This window comes from Mesoplodon densirostris, chromosome 16 (genome assembly GCF_025265405.1).
Source record: "Mesoplodon densirostris isolate mMesDen1 chromosome 16, mMesDen1 primary haplotype, whole genome shotgun sequence".
Lineage (NCBI taxonomy): Eukaryota > Metazoa > Chordata > Mammalia > Artiodactyla > Ziphiidae > Mesoplodon > Mesoplodon densirostris.
The window spans coordinates 72,560,542-72,588,204 of record NC_082676.1 but is presented as its reverse complement, the minus strand read 5'-3'; the positions used below and the strand labels follow the sequence as shown (position 1 = coordinate 72,588,204).

General features: G+C 43.2%; 1 protein-coding gene, 1 non-coding gene and 1 pseudogene across 4 annotated transcripts in view; 1 reads left to right on the top strand and 2 right to left on the bottom strand.

The window, feature by feature from the left end:
- SHLD1 (shieldin complex subunit 1) overlaps positions 1 to 27,663 on the bottom strand; it is a 103,602-nt gene that overhangs the window by 54,764 nt on the left and 21,175 nt on the right. The window lies entirely within an intron of this gene.
- LOC132476299 (RNA guanine-N7 methyltransferase-activating subunit-like protein) lies at positions 24,880 to 25,232 on the top strand (annotated as a pseudogene).
- LOC132477207 (U6 spliceosomal RNA) lies at positions 26,711 to 26,817 on the bottom strand. The gene has a single exon (XR_009530227.1). It is a non-coding gene; the product is annotated as a U6 spliceosomal RNA (small nuclear RNA).

Here is a 27,663-nt window from a genome sequence, read left to right as displayed (position 1 = left end):
ACAAGAGACCGAGTGGAAGATAGATTATTCTTTTCGGGAACTATACTAATGTTTTGCATTAATTTTAATGATCAAGTCATAGGAACAGGCAACTTCCTCTTTTGATTGAGGAGGAAGGAGACAGCCTCCCAACCCCTAGTTAGCAAGCCCACCAACACCTCCTCTTGTCATTGTTGTTTTATTCCTTTAAATGTTAAATCAAGGCCTAGGCTTCTGGCGGGGGATCCCCCCCAAACCGCATGCTACATTTGAGGCCCCCTTTTTCCCCCCATGGGGAAAGTTTTCATTTTTTCTATCAGATTCTTTTTTTTTTTTTTTTTCCGGCTGCACTGCGCGGCTTGCAGGATCTTGGTTCCCCGACAAGAGATTGAACCTGGACCCAGAAGTGAAAGCATCGAGTCCTAACCACTGAACGGCCAGGGAATTCCCCAGATTCTTTCTTTTTAAAAACCATTTTTAAAAAATTGAAGAATAGTTGATGTATAATGTGTTAGCTTCAGGTGTACAGCAAGATGATTCAAATATATATACACACATCTATCTATCTATCTATATACACATCTATATCTCTCTATATATATTCTTTTTCAGATACTTTTCCATGATAGGTTATTATCAGACATTGAATATAGTTCCCTGTGCTATACAGTAGGTCCATGTTGTTTATCTATTTTATACATAGCAATGTGTATATGTTAATCCCAAACTCCTAATTTATCTCCCCCTTTGTCTCTGCTATCCCCTTTGGTAACCATAAGTTTGTTTTCAATGACTGTGAGTCTATTTGTTTTGTAAATAAGTTCATTTGTATCATCTTTTTAGATTCCACATAGAAGTAATATCATATAATATTTGTCTTTCTTTGTCTTACTTCACTTAATATGATAATCTCTCGGTCCATCCATGTTTCTGTAAATGGCATTATTTCATTCTTTTTTATGGCTGAGTAATATTCCTTTGTGTATATGTACCACATCTTCTTTATCCATCTATTAGATTTTTGAAGGAATCTTCAGTCAAACAAGGTGAAGAACAAATGTCCTCATGCCTCTCTGGTCTTCAAGAATGTTGTATTGAAATTCAGCCCCTCTTGAGTTACAAGTGTTGTGGCCTTATTGAGCATATGCTTAGGGTGAGAATAAGCCCAGGACAGTGAAAAGGGAAGGCCAGGGCTGGTGATCAAGCCAGATGGGAGCCAGAGCAAAAAGTCACCCATTTCCCTTTATCCTGGCCCTGGCCCAGGAGTGTGTGTGACAGAGAACTTGACGGTGTAAGTCTCGGAGGAAACCTCGAGAAGCACTGCTGCTTGAGGGAACCACTTGGGCAATATTGTGTATGGTGGTCACTGACAAAGCTCTGGAGTGAGACTGCCTAGTTCTACCATAGCCTTGGTTAAATAACCTAGCTGGGCCTCAGTTTTCTCAACTCTAAAATGGGGATGAGGGAGTTCCCTGGTGGTCCAGTGGTTAGGACTCCATGCTTCCACTGCAAGGGGCACGGGTTTGATCCCTGGTTGGGGAACTAAGATCTCACATGCCACACAGCCAAAAAAAAAGAAATCTCTAAAATGGGGATGAAAACAGTATCTCTCCCCTTGCTTATTGAAGGATTACCTGGGATAGGGCCAAGGAAACAATAAATGTCAGCTATTGTGATGACTATTTATAAGTGACTTTATACTCCCTTTGTAATCATTCTTTTGTGTGAACTTTGCAGTGAGCACTTCCTGAGGGTGAGAGATGTATTATAATCTCTATGTTAATTCTTCTTTTTAAGAACTTCCAGCCACATGTCTTAAAAGTATATTCTAAAAAAAAAAGTATATTCTTAGCTCTGCTACTTAACTATTTCAGAACTTCTATCTTCAAAGGCCCAAATAAAGTTTATTTCATCCACATTTTTCTAATATTTTATCTTCTGTAGATATTGCATGAAGTCTACAATGATTTGAACATTTCTAACCTAACAGACAAAATGACGAAGTGGATTTTCCAACCTCTGCCATTGATAACACTCACTGGCTAAAAATTTCTCATATGTGTGATGCTTTGAACTTCTTTCAGTGCTTTCATAACTACTCTTTATTTTATTTATGTGGTTCTTTACTTACTTATACCTCTACCTTTTCCCATCAAGGACTGAAGGTGGCTTTAAGGACACACAAAATCACAAGATAGCATAAAATAAAGACAGAGCCAAGGAAGAAAAACAAGGAAGAAAGAACACCAAAATCCCTGGGAATTGGGAAGAAAAAGGCCTTGTTCCTATTTCATAAGAAGGAAAGCAGGGCACAGAACCACTAAATGACTTTTGAAGCTGTGTGGGTTAAAAGCTAGAAATATCTGAGACTAAGGCAGTGTTAAAAATGATAACCTGGGACTCTGGAGTATTGGGAAATTAATTCAAAACAAAACAAACTAATGTCAAAGAGACACCATCCAGGTCAGCGGAGCTCCAAGGAGAAGTCCTGGGAGCTAGATGTGGATGGACCTTGGAGGGGAGGTGGTGTAGACAGCCATGATCATAACTGTTGGTACTCACAAAGTGCTGGGCACCATTCTAAGAACTTTCTGAGCATCACCTCATTTAATACCACAGTGCCTTATGACATATATACTAGTATTATTCAGATTTTGTAAATGAGGAAAATGAGGCCCAAAAAGATGAAGTAACTTGCCCAAAGTCATGGAGTGAGTAGGTGGCAGATTTGGGCCCAGGCAGTCTGACCAGAGCCCACTCCCAAACTCCAGTATCTCCAGAGACCTGATGCAAACAGAGGTCACCAACAGGAAGGCTAGGCCTGGAGGACCAGGGACATCCTTTCTCAAAGCTGAGAGGGAGAGAAGAGCAGGCATGGTGGGTGGGTCAAGAAAGTTGCAAGGAAAAATGAGGACTCAGCTAGATAAAAAGGGAACTCAGGATCTAAAGCCCCAGGCTTCAGTGCCCTTTATTTGGACCCTGCCAGCTCGCTGGGCAGGAGAAATTCCTTAAAGTGACCTCACAAGGGGTCAAGACACTGACTTATTTCCAAAACCAAATGTATCTCTGAGACAAGAGGATGATGATGATGATGATAAATAATAACAACAATGCTTGCTTTTTCCTATTTTCCTAAGTTTAGAGCCATCATTCAATCAATTAGTATTTATTGAGCACATACTATCTACCAGGCACTGCACTAGGCACACTGACTTTGAACACAGGACTTTAAGGAAGGAGATTTTTTGTCATTTCCATAGCACATTAAATATTTTTTAAACATTAAAAAATTTCTAGGGACTTCCCTGGCGGTCCAGTGGTTAAGACTCTGCCCTTCCATTGCAGGGGGCCTGGGTTCGATCCCTGGTCTGGGAACTAAGATCCCACATGCCACATGGTATGGCCAAAAAAAAAAAAAAAGAAATCTAAATTTTAAAATAGAACACCCCTACTTCTCCCAGCTCTAGGTTATGGGTGGCTATCAATCTCCCAGGCTATTCCTATTACAGAACTCTAAAAAATTGCTCTATTTTTGGTACAGGTTCCCTCCTCCTCCCAGTGTCTTTAGGAGCCACTCCACCTCCGCAGTTCCTCTCTGTGCACACTCTGAGCTGTGGCTTCTTCCTTCCGTTAGATCCCCTCTACCTTCGCCTTTTAGGGATCAGTAAAGCTATATGCCAAATATGTCTAATTCTCCCCTCTCCAGGCCACTGACAGGATTGCACTTCCTGGCTTCTTTGTGGAAATGGGGCCACATCATTAGTTTTGGGCAATGAGCTGTGAGTAGAATTCCTGATTTAACTGCCAATGAGAGGCTCTCTGGAGTTCTTTTTTTTCCCTCTACATGACAATGGCAGCATGTGAGATGGTGGCTAGGTCCCGGGGTGATGAGCCATCCTAACTGCCCAAAATGAACGTGCAACATGAGTAACAAACTATAGAGTTTAAAATCACTTAGATTTGGGGATTGTTTGTTATCACAGCATAACTGACTGACTGACACAGCCTTTCAATGAGGTTCAAAGTTTCTGGTCCATAGTTTCTGATCACCCCTTCTTTTCCAAGAAAGAGACAGAGATACATAGAGTCATATATAGATATAGTCACAGAAATAATTTTTTCTTATTATTTCTTAGATTTTGAAGTGGGAGGAAGAGGGTAGAACATGTGGAAAGCCTACCAGCCATCTCAATCCAATCTCTGCATATAAATGATTTCAATACAAAAGTAAATAGAAGGGCTTCCCTGGTGGCACAGTGGTTAAGAAGCCGCCTGCCAATGCAGGGGACACGGGTTTGAGCCTTGGTCCAGGAAGATCCCACATGCTGTGGAGCAACTAAGCCCGTGTGCCACAACTACTGAGCCTGTGCCCTAGAGCCCGCGAGCCACAACGACTGAAGCCTGAGTGCCTAGAGCCTGTGCTCCGAAACAAGAGAAGCCACCGCAATCAGAAGCCCGCGCACCACAACGAAGAGTAGCCCCCACTCGCTGCAACTAGAGAAAAGCCTGTGTGTGGCAACTAAGACCCAATGCAGCCAAAAATAAATAAATAAAATAAATAAATTTTTAAAGAAAAGTACATAGAAGTTGCAGCTTTAAGAGCCCTAGAGAAATCTCACAATTTGAATCTGGAAATATACAGATAAAAGATTTTTTTAATCTATAAAATGAAAGGCACAATAGATGTCTTGGAGTATAAAAAGCAATGTGCTCTGTATGAACTTACAAGACAGTATGGGAAGAATCTTTGCTCTAGCTCAGTGTTTCTCAACCTCTGAACTATTAACATTTGGGGCTGGAAAATTCTCTGTTGTGGGGGAAGGGCCGTCCTGTGCACTGCAGAATATTTAGCATCACCTCTGGCCTCTACCCACTAGATTCCAGTGACACTGCCCCCAACCCATTTTGACATCCAAAAATGCCTTTAGGCATTGCCAAATATTCCCTGAGGGACAGTCACCTTCAGTTGAGAACTTCTGTACTAGCTATGGTCACAAATAAACTTAAACCTTCTCCTACAGACTGGATAACAATTTTCTTTCATAAGAGATTAGGTAGTACCATGTTTATGTACTGACACAACCGGACCCAAAACAAATCAGTCCAGGTTCTGATGTTTAGGCCAATGATGTCTCACCACCTTTTCCAGAATTACTTCTGGGACACGAACCTTGAGCCTGTGAGTGTCCTTTTAAAAGACTTAGACTCAAGGCAAATTTAAAAGAAAGTGAGGTTTACTATGTTGTAAGATGGCCACTCATCAACTCCTTCCCCGCTCTGTATGTCATTCCCAAATCAAGAGTGGAGTCAATTCCTTCCCCCACCTGAGTTTGAGTTGGCCTGTCACTGCTTTGACCAGTAGATACAACTGGTCAAAGAAGTGAGCCAAGCTCCTGAGAGGACTGGGAGTTTCTGATTTTCTTCTCTTGGAATGCTCACTCTTGGGATTTTCCCTGTAGGAACTCAGCCACCATGTTGTAAGAAGCCCGGGCCACCTGGGCATGGAAAGGCCACATCCAGGTGCTGCAGCTGACAGCCTACCTGAGCTCCCAGCTGATGCCCATCATCAGCTGTCAGTGACATGGATAAGCAATCTTGAATATTCCAGACCATTCAAGCTCCAGGTGACTGCAGCCTCAGCCAACATCACTTGGAGCATAAGAACCATCCACCTGGGACTTCCCTGGTGGTCCAGTGGTAAAGAATCCGCCTTACAATGCAGGGGATGCAGGTTCGATCCCTGGTCAGGGAAGTAAGATCCCACATGCTGCGGGACAACTAAGCCCACGCACCACAACTACTAAGTTCACACGCCACAACTACAGAGCCCACGTGCCCTGGAGCCTGCATGCCACAACTAGAGAGAAGCCCGCACACTGCAATGAAAAGCCTATGCACCGCAACGAAAGATCCTACATGCCTCAACAAAGATCCTGCGTGCCACAACTAAGACCCGACCCAGCCAAAAATAAAAATAAAATAAATAAATGATAAATAAATCTTAAAAAAAAAGAACCATCCATCTGAATCAAGTCAACCCACAATATTGTGAGAGAGAATAAAATGTGTTTCAAACCACTAAGTTTGGGAGGAGCTGGGCAGCAACATAACCAAAACATGACCTCAGATCCAACTGTCGTTAGTGACAGAGACCAGACGGGTCACATATACATGTGGGACAGGCATAATGTTCAAGGAGTGGCCCAGGAAACAGTGAGTGGAGAAGCCCGTGACAATGGCAGGATCTAGGATTGCATGGCCAGGAGTGTGAAATTCCCAACTATCTCAGAGATGTCAGTGAAATCAAGTGATTGAATGTGAATGAGTGGCAAAGTAGAAGGTGACTTGCTAAACAAACGTAGACATGTGTTCGAATACTATTCCCTGGGATGTACAATTTTACATGACCATCATCATGGCAGATATTATTAATAGTGTGTCTAGCATGTGTGAACACTGTACTGGGTGCTTTACATACATTATCCTTAATCCTTGAAACAGTCTTGGAAGATAAGCACACTTGTCTCTTCCTCCACCCTCCTCCTTCCCTACCACCCTTCCTGCTTCCTTCTTTTATCAAGAGGGCAGTTAAAAAAAATTTTAAATCGTATCATATACTGTTAGACAAAAGAAAGCTTCCTGTCACTACTCTGAGCAAAACACAGAATCCAGAGCTCTGTTTTTGTTTTTCTTCCCAGGTCTTAATATGCTGAAAGACACTCGATAACCCTTTTTAGGTTCCGGGCTAGTTGCAAACAACTTCAACTTCTCATGCCTGTTGAAGGTTAATATTTGAAAAGTTATATGTAAGTTTGTAGTCTAATACTGGGAGAGACCAAGTATCTTTCAACTCACCTCCCATGTTCTAACTCACGCTGTAATTGTTTACTGAGTGCCTACCACATGGGTACACATCATGTCACCTCCTCACTAGATGAAATCTAGAGACAGATCACAAGTAGGAAGATTCTATTTGGAAGGACTTAAACAGCTTCAGGTAGTGGCAAGGGTTGTGGCCACAATCTAGCAGTAGGAAAGACATTTACTTTCTACCATTCTGTAAAGCTCCTGGATATCCAATACAAGACACAGTATTGAAAACAGAGCATGCACTTATTCAGTGCTTACTGGATGAATAAAAAGCATTAAATAGACAGTAACGTGAATGTGTGGAAATAATGTAAGACAACTGAGTTCACTGTATAGAATAAGTATGATTATCTGATATTATTAGTTCATACTGACCCCACAAAATTCACCTGAATGTATAAAAAAATTCTCATTTACAGCATTATATAGCCAATTCCAAACTTGTTTTTTCCCAATTTCTGAATCCTGCCAATTTCTATATTTTTTCAGGCTGCTATTATCTTGGGATAGTTGCAGGGAGTTATCACATAATCCACATCCATGAGCTCCAAGTTTGAGAGATAGCACATTTTGATCACCCATTCTTTGAAGGAAGAAATCATGATTAGCCATGGACTTGGCCACAAAGATCAATGATCTTCTCATCTTCACAAAGTAACTCAAATTCAAATTTAGGAAATTAGCTGAGAGTTTATAGGCAGAGGTAAAGCAGCAGGAAACTCTAGGGTATCTGAGATGTACCATAAAAGGAAAAACTCAGCTGGGACCACCTTAAATCATAACTGAGCAATTACCGATTCCTTATTATGACTATTTCTCTCTATATTTTTATTAATAATATATTAAAAAAACTATAGCCAACTGGGCAATTTAAAAAAATAATTTAAAACTCTACAGGTAATTTTGAGAACACTCACAATAAGAAAACTGAGGTCTAGTAATAAAGTTATAAAAATGTTTCCTCTAAGATCTGATTATATTTGGTATTACTGCTCTTCTGCCATAAATGTAAAATAAGATGCTAATTTCTAACCCCTGAGTAATATTTTTTAGTGTCACGAGAATGTAATAGATTCAACAGCTAATCTTTTCATAGAGGATTCTGACATGGGAAAATAAGAAGACAACTGCTCTTTTTTTAAAATTTTTGGCCATGTTGGGTTTTCATTGCTGCGCGCAGGCTTTCTCTAGTTGCGGCGAGCAGGGGCTACTCTTGGTTGCAGTGCATGGGCTTCTCATTGCGGTGGCTTCTCTTTTTGCAGAGCACAGGCTCTAGGTGTGTGGCCTTCAGTAGTTGTGGCACGAGGGCTCAGTAGTTGTGGCTCGTGGGCTCTAGAGTGCAGGCTCAGTAGTTGTGGCACATGGGCTTATTTGCTCCGTGGCACGTGGGATCTTCCCAGACCAGGGCTCGAACCCATGTCCCCTGCATTGGCAGGCGGATTCTTAACCACTGCGCCACCAGGGAAGTTCCAACTGCTCTTTTCTTGAATGAATTTGTTCATTTGTTCTGTGTAGCCTTGAAAGTTACACTGCCTGATTTTGTCCCCTCTTATTTTAAGTTTTATTTAAGATTTTGCATATCTTATTTTCCTAACTAGATCATCAACTCCTTGTGTACAGGAATCATGTATTCTGAGTATTTTATATCACCCTCAATCTATAGCATGGAGCTTGACACAAAGACAACAATCTAAAAACTGTTTCATTTGACTAGTTAGACCTGTAAAAAACATGCCATGTAATACATTCTCACAGACCCAGCTATACTTAAAGCCACCTCAAATTAATTGAGAGCCTTCATCATAAGATTATTTATAAAGACTACTTAGCAAGGAGCATCTGCAAATACTAATCAAAGCACTTTGCAAATGAGAAGGCATCTGTTGACAAGCACAACATTTGAAATGAAGAGTTTATATGAGAATAGGATTAGATGATTTGCTAAAAATATATCCAAAGTTAGTGGGCTTCCCTGGTGGTGCAGTGGTTAAGAATCTGCATGCCAATGCAAGGGACACAGGTTCGAGCCCTGGTCTGGGAAGATCCCACATGCCACGGAGCAACTAAGTCTGTGCGCCACAGCTACTGAGTATGAGCTCTAGAGCCCATACTCTGCAACAAGAGAAGCCACCGCGATAAAAAGCCCGTGCACCGCAACGAAGAGTAGCCCCCGCTCATCACAGCTAGAGAAAGACCGCATAGCAACAAAGACCTAACACAGACAAAAATAAAAATAAATAAATTTAAAAAATACACACACACATATATATATATATATATATATATCCTCCAAAGTTAGTAGAAAACATATACGTTAATAGCAAATGCTAGGAAGTAATTCTACAGATACTTTGGGTCAGTGTTAATAACTTCTCTGTAAGGGCTCTGTCCAGTACAAATCCCTTTTTTTGCCCAGTACTGAGCAACTTGAAGGGGGACAAGGCTTGGTCTCCTCCTGAAAGGAATTCAGTAACGAAGACATGGGAGTCCAGAACCATCCCGAGAGGCGGTACTAGGTCTAACAGCAGCAGCTGTAATGGCTGCCACTCAGTGTGCTAAGCTCCAGGTGCCTCACTCAATTCTCAGGACAACCTAGGAAACTGAGCAAAGCAAAGTACAGCAACTGGCCCAAGGTCAGAAAGCTAGTAGGTATAGAATCAAGGTCAAACCCAAACTACTCTGGCTCTCAAACCAAAAATAAAGAATACATTTTTTTTTCAGTCAGGACACCATTTAAAACCAGAGCAAAAAGGATAAAAGTAAATAAATAGCATTAAGACAATTGGTTCCCATTTGGAATAATAAAGCTATCACCTTGTCCCACACCTTTCACCAAAACAAAGATTTCAAAGTACAAAAAAAACTAAACCTTAAAAATTCCAGGAGGGACTTCCCTGGAGGTCCAGTGGTTAAGACTCCATGTTTCCACTGCAGGGGGCACGGGTTCGATCCCTGGTCGAGGAACTAAGATCCTGTGTGCCACATAGTACCGTCAAATAATAATAATAATAATATCAGGAGGTACCTATTTATATAATCTTGGGAGTGAGAATGATTTTCTAAATATTACACCACAGTAGAAGCACTGATTGATAAAACTAACTACACAAGAACCTAAAATCTCTCACATCAATAAAACAATGTATTTATTTGTAATTATCAGAACTTGGAGATGAATTAATGGCCATTAATAGGGAGATAGATAGTTAAAATAGTAGAGGATATTTGCACTCCAGAATACTATGTAGACATTAAAAGGACTGAAGTATTAACATTTAATAATGGCTGTTATAGAATGTGGTATTTTAAAAGACAAGTTGTAGAACAATATGCTTTTGTTAGAGATATTTTGGGTAAAAATTGTGCATAAACAACTTACTAAAATATATAATTCACATGCACAGATTTACCCACACTGAGACATATTTATGGGTACACTACCAAAAACAAAATACACGCAACACTACAGGTTACTACTAGGACGTAGAAAGGGGAGAGTGAGAATAGAGAATGTCCCATTTCTACTTCCTTTTGGTCTTCAGTATTTTAAATTTTTTTTAAGTACATATTACTTTGGTCACTTTAAAGAAAAACTTTAATCAATACATACATTAATAATCAATACATTAAAAGGCAAAACTGGAAAAAATATAACTGCATTCCCGATGTATAGAGAACTTTCACAAATTAGTAAGAAAAGATGAAAATTTTAATAGAAAACAGGCGATTCATAGAAGAAAAAACATGTCCAAGAAAACACAATCAGAGAAATGCAAATTGAAACAAGAAATCATTTTTTGCCTATAATAGAATTATCAAAGTATTTTTAAATTATACTACTAGTGTTGATAAAAGTCTTGAAAAAAGTGATTTTTTTTGGTCCCCAAAGCACTGTATATAAGTGGTATCAAACTCTATGTATCCTTTTGCAACTTGCTTTTTTTGCTCACCATTAATGATTTATATAAGTTGACACTTTGTGGGTAATAATGATACAGGTAGCTCTTGTTCATTCATCTTAACTGCTACATCATATTCTGTTATACATTTGCCTTAATATGTTTACCCGTTCTCCTCTGGTGGACATTACTTTGTGTCCATTTTTTCCTTCTGTTTTAAACAATGTTGCAATAAATAGTTATAAATGTAGGAGCACAGGTGCTAAGATTTCTCTCTTGGATATTTACTGAGAAGAGTAAACTGAATAGGTGGGGCAAAGACTATGAGCAACTTCACTTTGCTCTCCAAGGTCTTACACCAACTGACACTACCAACCATAAAGGAATTTCATTCCTCTACATCTCCATCAACAGCTGTATTGTCAGATTTTAAGTTCTGCTTAGGTGGTAAATGTAAAATGGTATCTCATTGCTGTTTTATTTTGCAATTTCCTTGATTACTAGTGAGGCTGATTTATATGTTTGTTGGTCATTTGGGGTTTTTTTCTTCTGTGAATTGCCTCTTCATTTTTTTTTTTTTTTTGAAAAAAGTGATTTTTATCCCTTTCGTTCTGGAGAACAAACAAGCAATGCGTATTAAAAAATTTATTGTGATACAGCAATTTTTCTTATAGGAACATAGCTTGAAGAACAATTTAAGGTATATAAAAGGTTTTAACCATAAGGATGTTGAACATAGCCCTTTATAATAGCAGAACATTAGAAACAGTGAAAATGATAAAAGATAGGCAACTGTTTGTTTGTATAATGATTTTAAAAGTTGTTTCAGAGAAATATAAGGCACAACGTGGAAAAGGTGATCTGACAAGCATTTTAAAAGAAAAAGGTCCAGTATTTCTTGAGATGTCCAACAGATTTTTTCACAGGAAGTTTTACTGAAATAAGCCTGAGAAATAATGCAGATAGACCCTGTGAACTTCTACCCACCTTCTCCTAATGTACTGTACTTCTAACTGTAGTATATTGACATTGATAAATCCAACCATCTTATTCATATTTCTCAGTTTTACTTAAAATCATTTATGTGTATCTATACGATTTTATCACATGTGTAGATTCACACATCCACAACCACCACGAAGATAAAGAATATTTCCCTGACCACAAGGATCCCTCATGTTGCCCTTTATAACCAGGCCCACATCTTTCTGCCCACCCCAAACCCTGGTGTCCACTAATCTGTTCTGAAATTTCTAAAAATACTGTCATTTCAAAAATATTATATAAATGGAATACAGTAGGTAGCCTCTGGGAATTAGCTGTTTTTTCCCATGCAGCCTAATTCCCTGGAGATTCACCCAAGCTATTGTGGGTATGGCTAGTTCATTCCTCTTTACTGCAGAGCAGTGTTTCATGGTATGAATGCACCACAATTTAACAATTCTCCTATTGAAGGATAACTGGACAGTTCACATTTTTAGCTATTATGAATAAACCTGCTATGAACATTCATGTACAGGTTTTTGCACAAATCTAAGTTTTCAATTCCCACAGATTAAATGTCCAAGAGTCCAATGACTGGATCATGTGGTAATTGCATGTTTAGTTTTACATAAGAAACTGCCAAACCATTTTCCAGAGTGGCTGAACCATTTTACATCCCCACCAGCAATGTATGAATGATCCAGTCTCTCTACCTCCTCACCAGCATTTGGTGCTGTCATTATTTTTTATCTTAGCTTTCTGATAGGTATCATTATGGTTTTAGTTTGTATTTCCCTGTGGCTAATGATGTTGCACATATTTTCACATGCTTATTTGCCATCTGGATATCCCCTTCAGAGAAATGTCTCTTTGTGTCTTTTGCCCATTTTCTAATTGGATTGTTTATTTTTTCTGTTGAGTTTTGAAATGTTTCCACATACTCTAGAGATGCTGGTCCTTTGTCTGATATCAGATTTGCAAATACTTCTCCCAGTGTGTATCTTATCTTTTCATCCTCATCATGTGGGCTTTCAGAGAGCAATAGTTTTTAATTTTGATGAGGTTCAATTCATCAGTTTTTTGGCTGTTGTATTTTTCATTCTACCATTTACATTTGCTTCTTTTTCTAATTCTCTGCTGAGATTTTCTATTTTTCATTTATTTCCAGAGAATTTGTAATTGATTGTCAAACATTTTTATGTTGGTTGCTTTAAAACCCCTGTCATTTAATTCCAAATCAGTGTGATTCATCTCACTGTTGGTGTCTGTGACTGCTTCTTCATTCAAGTTGCGACTTTTCAGCTCTTGGTTTGACAGGTGATTTGGGGTTGTATCCTGAACATTTGTCCACTATGTTTAGAGACTATTCTGTTTAGAGAATCTTGGTCCTATTTAAATCCTTCATTTTAGCAGGCAGCCGTTCTCTTTAGGTTCAGCACTCAGGTTCTGGCCTGCTTTCATGGGCTGCGGTCTAATTTTCAGAGACTCTGCTGTTCATTGTGGTTTGTCTGGTGCTGCTGAGGCCCCCACAGGTCCCTGCTGGTATTGTCTGAGGGCCTGGCTTGGCCTATAGGTGTTCCTTGGCAGGGGGAGATCTCAGGTCCCTGGGCAGACTTCCCAGGCAGGACTGCTTGTAGAGGTGGGGTTCCCCTTTACAGTGCCCCCCTCTTTGCTGCCCCCCGGCTGCCCGAGTGAATGTGGGTAAAGGTGAGTCTCAGGCCCATGAAGATAAAGGGATTTCCCAGGCTGGGTCACTTGCAGTGCTGGCAGAATCCCCCCGTTTGTGCCTCCTGGATGCCTAGGTCTGGCTTAGTAGGGGAGAGGCATCTCGGGCCCAGTGGAGGAGAGCGCTTCCCCTGTCACTTATTGCTACGGGTCTCCTATAGGCTCCCCCTTGCTGGGTGCTGCGTTCTCCTGATGATGTTGGACAGACAACCAGTCAATCATGGGGCAAGAGGAGCCTAAGTGACCCCTTCTTGTTGCTAGATGTAGGTCAGGGTGCACTGGTCCTGGTCACCTTCTCTATGCTGTTCCTTCAGTCCTTCAGTCCTGGGGCCCCAAAACCAATTCATCTTCTTCTTACCACTGCAAATGTTCTACTTTGGATGCCACTTGTGTTTCCAGGGTTTATAGTTGTACTTAGCAGAGAAAAGCAGGGAGAAATAGGTCTACACTATTTTGTCAGATTACGAAAGATTTTTAAAATCTCTTACCTTTTAATGCTCCTATAATTTCATCAAATAAGGCATATGTAAATCCTTTGATCTTATCTTTTCAGAAGAAAACATAACATTTACTTGGCAAATGTACAAAAAAAATCAGATAGTATTTTTATATCTGTATTCTACCCTGTAATCAATCAAGCAAGATATGTGAAAATGTGTCCTCAAATTATATAACAACATGTGCAGTAACTAGGCCTAATTAATAAGTTAGCTTCTCAGACTTCAAATGAGTAAAATAATCTCTAACAACTTTAAGTTTTAAGATGAAAAAAAACTCTGCAAAGAATAAATTACAAAGGCTTAACACATATGGTACATTTAAATTCTTTTTCTCTGTAAGGCTCAGGAACATGAAAAAAGTGGCCACAAGAGGGCAGCAGACTCAAACTCTGCCCCATAGCAAGAGCCTGCCAAGCACGTGTCCAGGCTTAAGTATTACTGGCTAAAAACACGAGATATTATTTTAACCCATTCTCCCCTTACACTTCACTTCTAAAATGGCACTGGTCCATGGATAACGTCCTCATCTTTTTATCTATACTGTGCTTAACATGCCCCAATATTTTCCCAAAAGTTCTTTGTAAAAGAAAATTCTGGACATAACAATTACTGAATACATTGTAAAGAAATGAAGTTAAACCTCTTTCCTTGTTTGTTTTTAGAATTTATCTTAATTTTCCACTCATTTGTATTATTTTGTAAGCAGGAAAAAACTCACAATACTATAAAATATAAGAATACAGTTTTCTTAAGAAAATAGCTTTAAAAGACGGTCTTTAGGGGTATCCCTAAAACTGTAATCTCATGTACTACAATGAGAGAGATTTTTTGCTAAAAAAAAATGAAGGAAACAACATACTTTCTTCATGATGGGGAAATGTAGTGATAATTCTCTACTCTCAGTAGCATTATAGCTCCTCACATATATTCATTTCTCGGCTGTTTTCTTGACTTTTTTTAAAAAAATTTATTTATTTGGTTGTGTTGGGTCTTCGTTGCTGCATGCAGGCTTTCTCTAGTTGCATTGAGTGGGGGCTACTCTTCATTGCGGTGCATGGGCTTCTCATTGCAGTGGTTTCTCTCGTTGCAGAGCTCAGGTTTTAGGCGCCCGGGCTTTAATAGTTGTGGCACGTGTGCTCAGTAGTTGTGGTGCATGGGCTTAGTTGCTCCGCAGCATGTGGGATCTTCCTGGGCCAGGGATCCAACCCGTGTCCCCTGCATTGGCAGGCGAATTCTTAACCACTGCGCCACCAGGGAAGTCCCTCAAAGAAAAAAGCTGGGGGCTTTAGAGAGAGACCAGTCTGGGCTAGTCTGAACACTTCATATGAGAGTTGAGCAAATCTGCAGGACTAATGTGAGAGTACACGCTATTTTTTAAAATTTTATTTATGTTATTTATTTTGGGCTGCGTTGGATCTTCGTTGCTACGCGTGGGCTTTCTCTAGCTGCGGCGAGTAGGGGCTACTCTTCATTGCGGTGCGCGGGCTTCTCATTGCGGAGGCTTCTCTTGTTGCAGAGTATGGACTCTAGGTGCATGGGCTTCAGTAGTTGTGGCTCACGGGCTCAGTTGTTGTGGCTCGCCGGCTCTAGAGCACAGGCTCAGCAGTTGTGGTGCATGGGCTTAGTTACTCTGCGGCATGTGGGATCTTCCCAGACCAGGGCTCAAACCCGTGTCCCCTGCATTGGCAGGGTGGTTCTTTACCACTACGCCACCAGGGAAGTCCCATATGTGCTATTTAACTTAGAATCTTTTTTGTCCTAGAGTACACATAAGCTCAATCACAGCTTAAATTTGATGGTAAAGTTATAAACTGGTGAACAAGGTACCATGATACTTGATATCTATTTTTAAATCTTGTCAAATTTCACTTAAGTGTGTTGTTCATTTATTCAACCAGCCTCCGCTGAGCACCTACTATGTGGCAGGCACTGTACCCTTATTCCTTACAGGCCAGGGTTCAGGTCTGGACAGTGGCTGCAACAGGCACTGTTCTTAGACCAGGCAGAGAGCAAAACAAGAACCCACACAGGGGAGCACCAGGCTCCCAGGAATGAATTAAAAAACACTTATCCTTGCAAGTTATGCCAGTAAGATGGGTTTTTGTAACTTCGAGCATGTTAGCAAAACCTAGCTCCATCAAAAACTCCAGGGGTTGGGCTTCCCTGGTGGCGCAGTGGTTGAGAATCTGCCTGCTAATGCAGGGGACACGGGTTCGAGCCCTGGTCTGGGAGGATCCCACATGCTGCGGAGCAACTGGGCCCGTGAGCCACAACTACTGAGCCTGCAGGTCTGGAGCCTGTGCTCTGCAACAAGAGAGGCTGCGATAGTGAGAGGCCCGCGCACTGCGATGAAGAGTGGCCCCCACTTGCCACAACTAGAGCAAGCCCTCACACAGAAACGAAGACCCAACACAGCAAAAATAAATAAGTAAATTAATAAACTCCTACCCCCAACATCTAAAAAAAAATTAAAAAAAAAAAAAAAAAAAAAAACTCCAGGGAGCTGGCGGGTTGGGAAACAGCAGCCACTCAGCAAACAAAGAGCATGATTTACAGCTTCAAAGGGCAAAGAGCCAAGAATAAGAAGAGTTCCGGGTCCAGGTGAGAAAATCTTTTCTGGACAGAAAGAGTTATCGAGAGTTCCATCCATTCCAGCAAAGTTAAAAAAACCCTGACTTTATTTTCTTCCTTCAGTTTTAACATAAGAAGTTGGAACCTGCCTGGTGTGAGAAATTTATCTGTAAAGGAAATGCCTTCTTTCCGACAGGTCTACAGGTAGGTAGAGCTTCTTCAGTGATGGGAAGATGAGAGGCTGAAAGGGGAGCTCAGTGGGCAACGGACATGATGCTGGTCAATGAACCAGAGTCCTGGTGGCCCGAGACAGTGCTGAGACTGCTGTGAAGATATTCAGAGTTAGAGAAAGAGGCCCGCAAGGACTTTCCAGAAGAGGTAACTGCAAATATTTAAGACAATATTTATTACTTAGTACTTACTCATACCTTGACGTTTGCATTTCTTTAAAGTTCTGCCTTGAAGTCAACGTAACCCAGATTTGAGTCTCAGTTTTCCCAAGTTTGTGGAGTAAAACATTAATATGTTACATATTAACCTTTCTATGGCTCCATTTCCTCATGGGTAACATGGAGATCATAACATTATTTACTGCTTGGGGTGGTTGTGAGAATCAGAAGGAACAATGCATGTAAAACGCATAGCACAGTGCCTGGAATGCAAGTGTACAATAAATGATAAACTACTGATCTTCCTGTTTCCCCTTAATTTTTTTTGTGTTTTTTATTTGGCTGTGCTGTGCAGCTTGCAGGATCTTAGTTCCCTGACCAGGGATCCAACTAGGGCCCCGGCAGTGGCACCAAGTCCTAACCACTGGACTGCCAAGGAATTCCGTCTCCCCTTAATTGTATATGATCTTCTTTGTCCTACCAATATATGACAGTGAATGCAACTAGTGATGGTATATGTTTGACTGTTTCCACCGAGTTGTTTCCTCATATTGTAAGAAGACACAGCTGAGTGATGAGTCAGGAATGAATGTTCACTTGGAGAAGCCCCTGAAGAGAGTTATATGGTCAGGCCACAGCGCCACTGCTGTACGCCTGGACTGAACAGTAAATGCCTGTTGGTGCAGCTCTCGACAGGAACACAGCCTGTCTTTAAAAACTGTAACTGCAGGGGCTTCCCTGGTGGTGCAGTGGTTGAGAGTCCACCCGCCGGTGCAGGGGACACGGGTTCATGCCCCGGTCTGGGAGGGTCCCACATGCCGCGGAGCGGCTGGGCCCGTGAGCCATGGCCGCTGAGCCCGCGCGTCCGGAGCCTGTGCTCCGCAACGGGAGAGGCCACAACAGTGAGAGGCCCGCGTACCGCAAAAAAAAAAAAAAAAAAAAACCCAAAAAACTGTAACTGCGGGCAGAGTGCACAGAAGTAAACAAGCCTCTTCTCCCACAGCGAGTGTCCTTGACACTCAAAACTAAGGATGATGAGAGACGGCACAGATCACAAATAGCATTCCTGAGCCTTAAAAATAATTCTACTCGGGCTTCCCTGGTGGCACAGTGGTTAAGAATCCTCCTGCCAATGCAGGGGACAAGGGTTTGATCCCTGGTCCGGGAAGATCCCACATGCCACAGAGCAACTAAGCCCGTGTGCCACAACTACTGAGCCTGTACTCTAGAACCCATAAGCCACAACTACTGAAGCCAGTGAGCCACAACTGCTGAAGCCGGCGTGCCTAGAGCCCGTGCTCCGCAATGAGAAGCCACCACAATGAGAAGTCCGCATACAGCAACAAAGACCCAATGCAGCCAAAAATAAAGAAATGAATAAATAAATTTATTTTTAAAAATTCTACTCAAACTGTTATCACCTCTACTATTTAACATTGTCTACAATTTAGCAGGCTAAAATACAGAACTATATGTATGTATGTATGTATGTATATATATATATATATATATATTTTTTTTTTAAGGGATAGAAAAGTCACAGAAGTAGTCTATAAAGAGGGTCTCCAAGGAAATAGGAGTTGTCAGGTCACTATGTGACTTTGGGTGACTTTCTTCTTCAATATCCTGGGGTTCAACTTCCCCTTGGAGAAAATGAGACAACTAGGAGACCTTGGTAGTTTTCAAACCTTTTTTTCCGCCCTGACATCCTTTCTTCCAATGAATAATTATCTGGAGGATGAGCAAGAGTGGAGAGTCCAGGGCTCACTACTGTCTCCCAGTCCTGACCTGAAGCTCTCAGAAAGCTGCCTGGAGCACAGTTCGGGCACACTGGCCCAGAAGCTGTACCATTCTCTAACTCTGTGGGCCTTAATCATGTAGGGTTTACCCTTCACTCCTTGGGCCACACAATTAGGACACACTGCTGCCTTCCAACAGTGGCAAGAAGAGTTCAAAACCCGTTTAGAACCTGAAAATTAAGCCTAGTTGGCTGAATCTGCATAACTCAATCCAGGAAGTGGTAACAAAATGCAGAGATGCATTGCCATGAAGAATACTCAAACTTCCCAAATAAAACCCATCAACTTGAGATGTGATAGGAAGTTTCAGACTTTGTTCTATGATTTCTCAGAGAATTGGCTTATCAGTCTCCTTTCCCTTCCTGAGTGTATCTTAGGTCCAGTTTAGAGGAGGCTCTGTCATTAGCTACTAGGTTGGGTACTATTTAATGCAGCTACAAAGAAAATGTCTTTAACATTATTTCCATGTCTGAAATATACCCTGACTCCTGTTTAAAATGACAACACCACATCCAAAATTCTACAGTTATTATGCAAATTCTATTTTGAGATTTTGAATTTAAGAGCTTATAATTTCTTATGGAAATAAAAATTTCAAGAATTACAAATGGATACCACATGCATAGCAGAAAGGAAAAAGACATACTTATCTACTCTTAAAAAATAAATTCCTGGGCTTCCCTGGTGGCGCAGTGGTTGAGAGTCCGCCTGCCGATACAGGGGACACGGGTTCGTGCCCCGGTCTGGGAAGATCCCACATGCCGCGGAGCGGCTGGGCCCGTGAGCCATGGCCATTGAGCCTGCGCGTCCGGAGCCTGTGCTCCGCAATGGGAGAGGCCACAACAGTGAGAGGCCCACATACGGAAAAAAAATAAAAAAATAAAAAAATAAAAATAAAATAAAATAAATTCCTTAGATGAAATGCCTAAATACACAGGTTATAAAATGGCCTTTGAAGATTGGGATGTTGACAGATTCCAAAAGAAGAATAAGGAGCATCAAACCACCATTTACTTTAAACTTATAACCACTTGTCAGCAGGGCCTTTAATCATCAAAGACACTGTGTTTAATATTCAACTTGCTGTATACACTCAACCAATTTCCCCAACAACTGCTCTTAGAAGTTCAAGTTGGAGGAAAGGGCTGAGGTTTCCCACCTCCACGCTGCAATGTCAAAGCAACTGCAGAGGAACCCTGTGTCCTGCATTAGAATACATCTTGGGTGCTCTCCAGGATAAAGGTTTGCGAGGGCTCTGGTGAGACAGGCCACGTGAGCTACCCAGAGTTTATCAAGCTAGAATGGTACACACAGGACTGCACCTCCAGGAAGCCTTTGTGACCTTGAGTTTGAGAGGTTTCTCCAAGACTATTTGCCATTTCACTCTGCACTTTCATTCTGTTTACTATATGCTTTCTTCGAGCCCAGTAATGAAAGAGAAAGGAAATGTGTACCTAAGAGGCAGGGAGTTCAAGTCCATCAACAAACATGTACTTGGGACTAATTGACAGGTTGAATTCATAAGTCTCTGGAGTGGACTGGAGCTAACCGGGGAGGGGAGAGCACACTTCAATGAGGGAAACAATGCAGCTGAGGCACCAGGGCCTGACTCAGCATGGAAACAGGCCCAACGGGAAAGGCAGGCCTGTGTTAATGAGTACTTAGACACCAGCAGGGGCTTGTATTCAGCTGGTGTGCACCTGCACAGCCTTGCCAGTTGTTAAAATATTGCAATACTGTTGAATTGGTTGTTAAATATTTTGAACAAATACCCCAGACATCAGATTACCCCGTCCTAAAAATGAGGCACAGGAGCCTTGAGAGGAGTTGGCAGGAGGGTGAAGTGGATCAGGACATCTCAAGGGGATTAAACAGAGGACGTGAAGACAACTGTGCTTCGGGAGGAACTTCTTGGCGTGTGGCTCTTCTGCCTGATCTCCCCAGGAAGCGCAAAGGGCGGGGGTTTCACAATCCTGTGCTTGGCCAAGGTGACAAGTTGATGTTTGCTCCCTAGCAATTCATAGGAAGTGGCTCATCGGTCACTTCAGGACAGATGAGCTCTGTTTATTTAGACAGAGCCCGGCCTCACCTGCCTTTGGTACCCAGACAGAAACGACCAAGGCTTTGAGGTTTTTCTGACTAATACTCTCAGATTCTTATCAACCCGCGCACTTCTTGGAAAGCACTCTCGAGCCTCACGCCCTTTGCCACCAATCCCCTCCCCCGGGGCACGGGCAGTGAGGTGGCAGCTGGGCACAGCAGATAAGGGCAGAGGAGTATCTGTTTCGCTCCCGGCCGCTGAGCAGGAGCAGTTGGGGCGGAGGTCACGGCCGGAGAATGAGGAAGAGTCTTGCGTGAGGTGACGAGGGAGGAGGCAAAGCAGGGCCTCCTTCCAGAAGTTGGGTCAGTGACAGGCCCACCACAGAGGCAGCTGCATGGTGACACGGGGAATCCGTACAAAAGGAGCCAAGTGCCGTGAGTCCCAGGTTGGATGCGCCCAATGCTGGGCGACCCTGGTGTCTGCAACTGGAAACTTTTGACCGTTCACCAACCCCCAGAGAAGCAATTTCCTAACAACACACAGCAGCAAAAAGCAAACCAAGAATGAAGTTGGCTTGGGAAGTGGATGTGTTGAGAAGCTGAGACGGGATGGCCACCATCAGGACACGTGCAGATAGGCCGGTTCTCTGACAAACTAGGGATCCGGAGTTATTGGACTAGATTAAAACATGGGCCAAAGTCTCCAGAGGGCTGGTGAGGGAGAGAGCCTGTAACCACAGGCACCTAAGAACATGCAGTGAGGGGAGGAAAGCGACTCAATTTACAAGTAGAAAGTGAACCCTCAGGCACCTGGACAGTCCGAGAAACACGTGGTGGAAGACGGTCAGCACAGAGCCCATCGGCTGGGCACACAGGGCAGTGACTCCCCCAGAGGTTAAGGCTGTCCATCTCAAGTTCATGGCTTGCTAAGGGCCAGATTACCAGTGACAACCTAAGTTTACTTGGTAGAAAATCTTCTCACCAAAGGCAGATCTGGAATGTTTACAACAAAATAAACAGCTTTCCATGTAAGCATCTCCTACTGATGTCAGAATGAAATTCTTTTGTCGTGGATAGACCTGAGCCCAGTTATTTCCATTTAGCATAAACTCTCAGATGCGGGCTGTTAAATAAACGGATGGCTGCCTCCCATTTGACCCCAGCATAATCCTTGCTCCCATCATGGCTCAAAGATACCATTTCCACTTAGTTCGCAGGAACCTCTGGGTGATCTGGTCCGTTTTTAAAACAGTCACGAGTATTGTCAGTAATACATGGCATAACCTACAAAAGTACTACAGAGTGGCCGAGTGTACAGCCAAAGAAAATTTTTGAAAATATTTAAGTCTGAATAAAATAGTATCAAAACCTAATATTCCTCCCTAAAATTACCCCCTCCCAAAATGAGATGTTTGCTCTATCAAGCTAACAAACTTGCGTACATTTATTTCCAGCAGCTCCTTGTCCCAAGGCTATCAGCCCCTTGGTTACTTTCCAGGTTAGAAAAAAGCAAACTTGTCTCAAAGTATGACTCAAAATGCTGCCTTTGGATTCACCCCGGCTCTGCCATTTAATTAGTGACACTGGGCAAGTTTCCTAACTTCTCTAAGCCTCATGTCCTCATGTATAAAATAGGGCTAATTTCCATTTCTCAGGTTTGTGGTAGAAATGGAAAGTGGCAAAGGTTTGTGAAACACTAAGCGTGGAGCCCAGCAGCACAGAACCTGACGGGCAGCAAGTCCTCCACAAACAGAAGCAATCATTGCTCACCCATTCTAAGACATTCCAGAACCCTGTTGCACAGAGAGAAATGCCCAGGCACAGAACCTTCCTTGGGGGACTGTGTGCAGCCCAGCGGGAGTGCTGGGAGTGCTGCAGAGGGTCAGGCACAGCCACGGGTAAAAGGCGGGAGATGGACACTAAGGGTGGTTCCACTGGGAAAGGTCAAGCTCGGGGGTGGGGAGGGGAGGGGAGTGTGAGAAGGTGTGGGGGTGGGAAACCTAAACAGGATGCTTTTCAAGGACAGCAGACAGGCAAATCCCCAAATCTCTCTCCTACCTGCCCTGATTCCAGAAATTGAACCTCTCTTTTAGGTTAAGGCTCAGTACTCTTAAGAACTGGGACTCCAAGAGTACAGAGGCGGGTGACTCACCTGTGTGTGTGTGTTTGCCCTGACAGAAGCGACAGAGTTTAAGCCGCTGCACAAGAGTCTATAACTTACTTTACACATGACATATATATATATATTTTTGCGGTACACGGGCCTCTCACTGCTGTGGCCTCTCCCGTTGCGGAGCACAGGCTCCGGACGCGCAGGCTCAGCAGCCATGGCTCACGGGCCCAGCCGCTCCGCGGTATGTGGGACCTTCCGGGACCGGGCCACGAACCCGTGTCCCCTGCATCGGCAGGCGGACTCAACCACTGCGCGACCAGGGAAGCCCCACGATATATATTTTTTTAATAGTTATTTATTTGGCTGCGCTGGGTCTTAGCTGTGGCATGCAGGATTTTTGTCACCGCGTCCGCGATCTTTGTTGCAGCATGGGGGATCTTTTCTTTAGTTGCGGCATGCGAACTCTTAACTGTGGCATGTGGGATCTAGTTCCCTGACCAGGGATCAAACCCGGGCCCCCTACATTGGGAGTGCGGAGTCAGACACTGGACCACCAGGGAAGTCCCACTTTGCACATGTTAAGTGGCTGACAGTTCTGCCGTGTCTCCATCAGTTACACATTTTGACTTTTCTTTTGGGAGGCAGAGGAAATCTGACAATCTCCTCCTCCAACACTGACCATGCTATGGGGCTAAATTTAGGCTTTGAAACTGAGGAGGACCCTGTGGGGCTCCCGGGCATGGAGACTTTTCTGTCCCCCGTTTCTTGTGAGCAAGACTCCAGCCTCCATAACCTTCCCTGAGTTCCAAAGGGCAGATTTGAACTGCTGCTAATCAAGGGAGGAGCAGCCAAGAAACCACCTGTGGCAAGATGAAAGGGACCAGAGAAGCTCATCAAGATGGGGAGATCACCTGAGACCCTGCACACACCCTCATCTTGTCAGCAACCCCACCCTTGAACTATTGCTATAAACTCCTCAAATCCTCCCAGGTGGGGACACATAGTTTTTCAAGACAGGAGCCCGCTGTGTCCCCCTTTGCTCAGCAAAGCAATAAAGCTATCCTTTTCTTCTTCACCCAAAACACTGTCTCCAAGATTCACTTTGGCACTGGTGTACAGAGAGGCTGAACTTTCAGCATCAGCTTCACCTAATTCAGTGCTGCCTATGACTCCCAACCCTTATTCTGGAACCTTCCAAAGTTATCCATAAGCATCCTGAAGCTATGTATGTGCATGGGGAGTGGGGAGGGGAATGGAGACATTTTATATTGTGATCAACTTCAGCCCTAAATAAATGTGGGCCTGTCTCGTAATGATATAATAACAGCATTTACTCATCCATTCTTTCTTTTTAATTTTTGTTTTGTTGTTGTTGTTGTTTTTATTTTTACTCATCCGTTCTTCATACAGTACCTGCTATCCTGGAATTTATGTTCTACTTGGGGGAGACAAACAAATAAATTAACAACAAAATACATAGGGTGCCCAGTGACACTAGTGCTGTGGAAAAGAATAAAGCCAGGGAAGGACATGATGAGGGAGCATCACCAGGAGAGAGGCAAGGCTGGGCCTCTCTGAAGGGTGAGCATGCTAGGCAGCAGCCCAGCCTGGGGTGGGAAGGGTGGGTGATGGTACAAGGTGAGGTCAGAGAGGCCAGGCCCGGGGCCCCAGGGGTATGGGGCCAGGTTAAGTCCTCTTAAGTTTGGCTTCGGCTCTGAGTCAGATAAGAAGCCACCAAAAGACTAACGTAATATGATTTACACTTTAAAAGGATCCTCTGGTCTCTGTGTTACGAAGAAACTGTAGGAGGGAGGAATCAAGATGGCAGAATAGGAGGATGCGGAATTCACCCTTCCTCACAAGTACATCATGAATACATCTACAGGTGTGACCCTGTTACCTTGGAGAGCTGAAGGGGTCTGGAGGTCCTGTGAGGGTGTTCTGGGACGGAGACCTAAACAATATAAACATCCAACAGTCGAGCCGCCTCAAGTCCCTGGGAATTTCAGAATGACTGACACTTCTGATGCTGTTCCAGATTCTGAAGAGCTGTTTGCCAGCGGATTCACGGAAGATGACAAAGAGTACCAGGAATACCTGAAACGCCCTCCTGAGTCCCTCCAATGGCTGAGGGATCGAATAGCAGAGCTGGTGGGAACCAAAGAAATAGAGGCAATCGGTTGCAAGATAACCGTTTAGAGGCAGGGATAGCAGACGGGGGTGGCCAAGTGACAACTGACCCAAATCAATGGCACGGACAAACCCGGGGTAACAACTGCTCACAGCACAGACAAGAACCTTACTACCCCCATCAAGATGGACACTACGGTCACAACCAACGGCTTCCCTGTGGCTACTACTGATAGAAATGTCAGCCGCTTTTAGTAAAACCATTTACTCTGTTAACATGACCAAAGTTTATGTTGTATTTTCTGTTGGTCATCGTTTTACATCTGATTGTAGAGAGTGGATTGATTTTTTGGAACTTGAGACTTTTTTTAAATTAGATCTTACTGGAGACATATGCTGGCTGCTGGAAATATCAATAAATACTCCCCTAAAAAAAATACTTCTACAAATGGAACAATTCTCACAGAGCACCTGCTGAACACTAGCGGAAGACCTCGGACACCTAAAAATGCAATTAAAAATCCCCACACAACTGGGTAGGATGAAAGAAAGAAAAAACAAAAGACAAGAAATGAGAAAGGACAGCATCCCTGGCGGGGAAATGAAGGTGGGGAGAGGTTCCTGCGCTCAGAAAAGCCCATTCATGGCGGGAAAATCAGCTGGGGCAGAAAGGGACCTTTGGGGGATTGGAGGTGAACACAGCAACCGGTCTGTGGAAGGCAGGACAAAGTAAGAACTGTGCACATGGTCCGTGCCACAGCCCCGCACACTCCAGCCTGAGTCACGTGTCTCCTGGTGTGGAGGGGGCTGGGTGCTGGAAACTGGGGTTTGGAGAGTGGACCCGGGGAGGACAGCGATTGGCTGTGAAGAGACAGCCTGAAGGGACAGGAGTGAGGAGCTCCACAACAGGGAAGGTTTTTGGAAGAAACCCGGGCTGCTATAGAAGTAAGGTATCACTGTTGAGTGGCACACAAGGAGCGGAGCTGCCATTGCAACTCCCTTCCCCCCTGCTGGCCCCTGCCTCCACGGGCACTGGGAGGAACTCCCACCAGAGCGAGCATGTCTCAGTCTGTTGCAACTTCCTGCCAGTCTCTGTCACCGCAGACACTTTACACGACCCAGTTGTGGCTGCCTTATCCCTCCACAGCCTGAGTAAGTTCCCCAGTCAGCCTGGGTGCCTCAATCACCGCTGCTTTCGCCACCTTTCGCCTGGGTGGGGAAAAGACACCTAATGGTAGCCCACATGCAGAGGTCTTTGAGCAAAACCAAAGCTGAGCCCCAGGGGCTGTGCTACTAAGGAAGAGGAATGGAATTCTCTCTGTGCAGCTGCACAAGCTGTGGATTAAATCCCTGTGATCTGCTTGGTAAACCCTGCATCTGTGGAATATCTGAATGGACATGTGCTCCCACAACTAAGACCAGTCTAGCTTTAGCAGCTGTGGACTCTGGGGGCAAGTACCTGTGGGAGATGGGCCAGGTCAGAGTCTGGGCTGCCCCCACAGGGCCCACAGCGGGTCCAGAGACCTACCTAGAGGTATTGAAGGGCCTCCTGGGGAGGCAGGGGTTGGCTGTGGCTCACTGTGGGGTCAAGGACACTGAGAGTGGAGGCCTCAGGAAAATATTATTATTACTATGGTTTTTCTATTTTTTAATTAATTTTTATGGGGTATAGTTGCTTTACAATGTTGTCTTAATTTCTACTGTACAGCAAAAAAGTATGGAATGCTTCATGAATTTGCGTGTCATCCTTGCGCAGGGGCCACGCTAATATTCTCTGTATCATTCCAATTTTAGTATATGTGCTACCAAAGCAAGCACTCTTTTTTGGTTTGTTTGTTTCATTTTCTGTTGTTGTCTTGTTTTAATTGTATTTAATTTTTAAATATATTTTTTACTTTTCTATTTTTACTTTATTGTGGTTTTATTCTTGTTTTTCCTTTTGTTCCTTTTTTTAATCGTCTTTGTGTGTTTGTTTTATGTTATCTTTGCTTTTTTTTTTTTTGTGGTACGCGGGCCTCTCACTGTTGTGGCCTCTCCCGTTGCGGAGCACATGCGCCGGACACGCAGGCTCAGTGGCCATGGCTCACAGGCCTAGCCGCTCCGCAGCATGTGGAATCTTCCAGGACCGGGGCACGAACCCATGTCCCCTGCATCGGCAGGTGGACTCTCAACCACTGCGCCACCAGGGAAGCCCCATCTTTGCTTTTTTAGCTTGCTTTCTGTTTTTGTTCTGTTTTGCTGTTTTTGTTAATTTTTTATTGTTTCTTTTTGTTTTGGGGTTCTTTTGTTTGGTTGTTCTCTTGGGTTTTTTTATTTGTTTGTATTTTCTTTTTTTCTGTTTGTCTGTTTGGTTTTGCTTTTATCACTTGTCTTGGGTTTTGCTTGTCTGTTTGTTTTCTTTTCTTCTTTTTTTTGGCTGCGCAGCTTGTGGAGTCTCAGTTCCCCAGCCAGGGGTTGGGATAAGAGTGCCAAGTCCAGGACACCAGACCACCAGAAAACTCCTGGACCCAGAGAATATTAGTCAGCGTGAGCTCTCCCGGAGGTCTCCATCTTGACACTAAGACCTGGCTTCACCAAACTGCCTGCAGATTCCAGTGCTGGATGCCTCACACCAAACAACCAGCAAGACAGGAACACAGAACCACCCATTAGCAGACAGGCTGC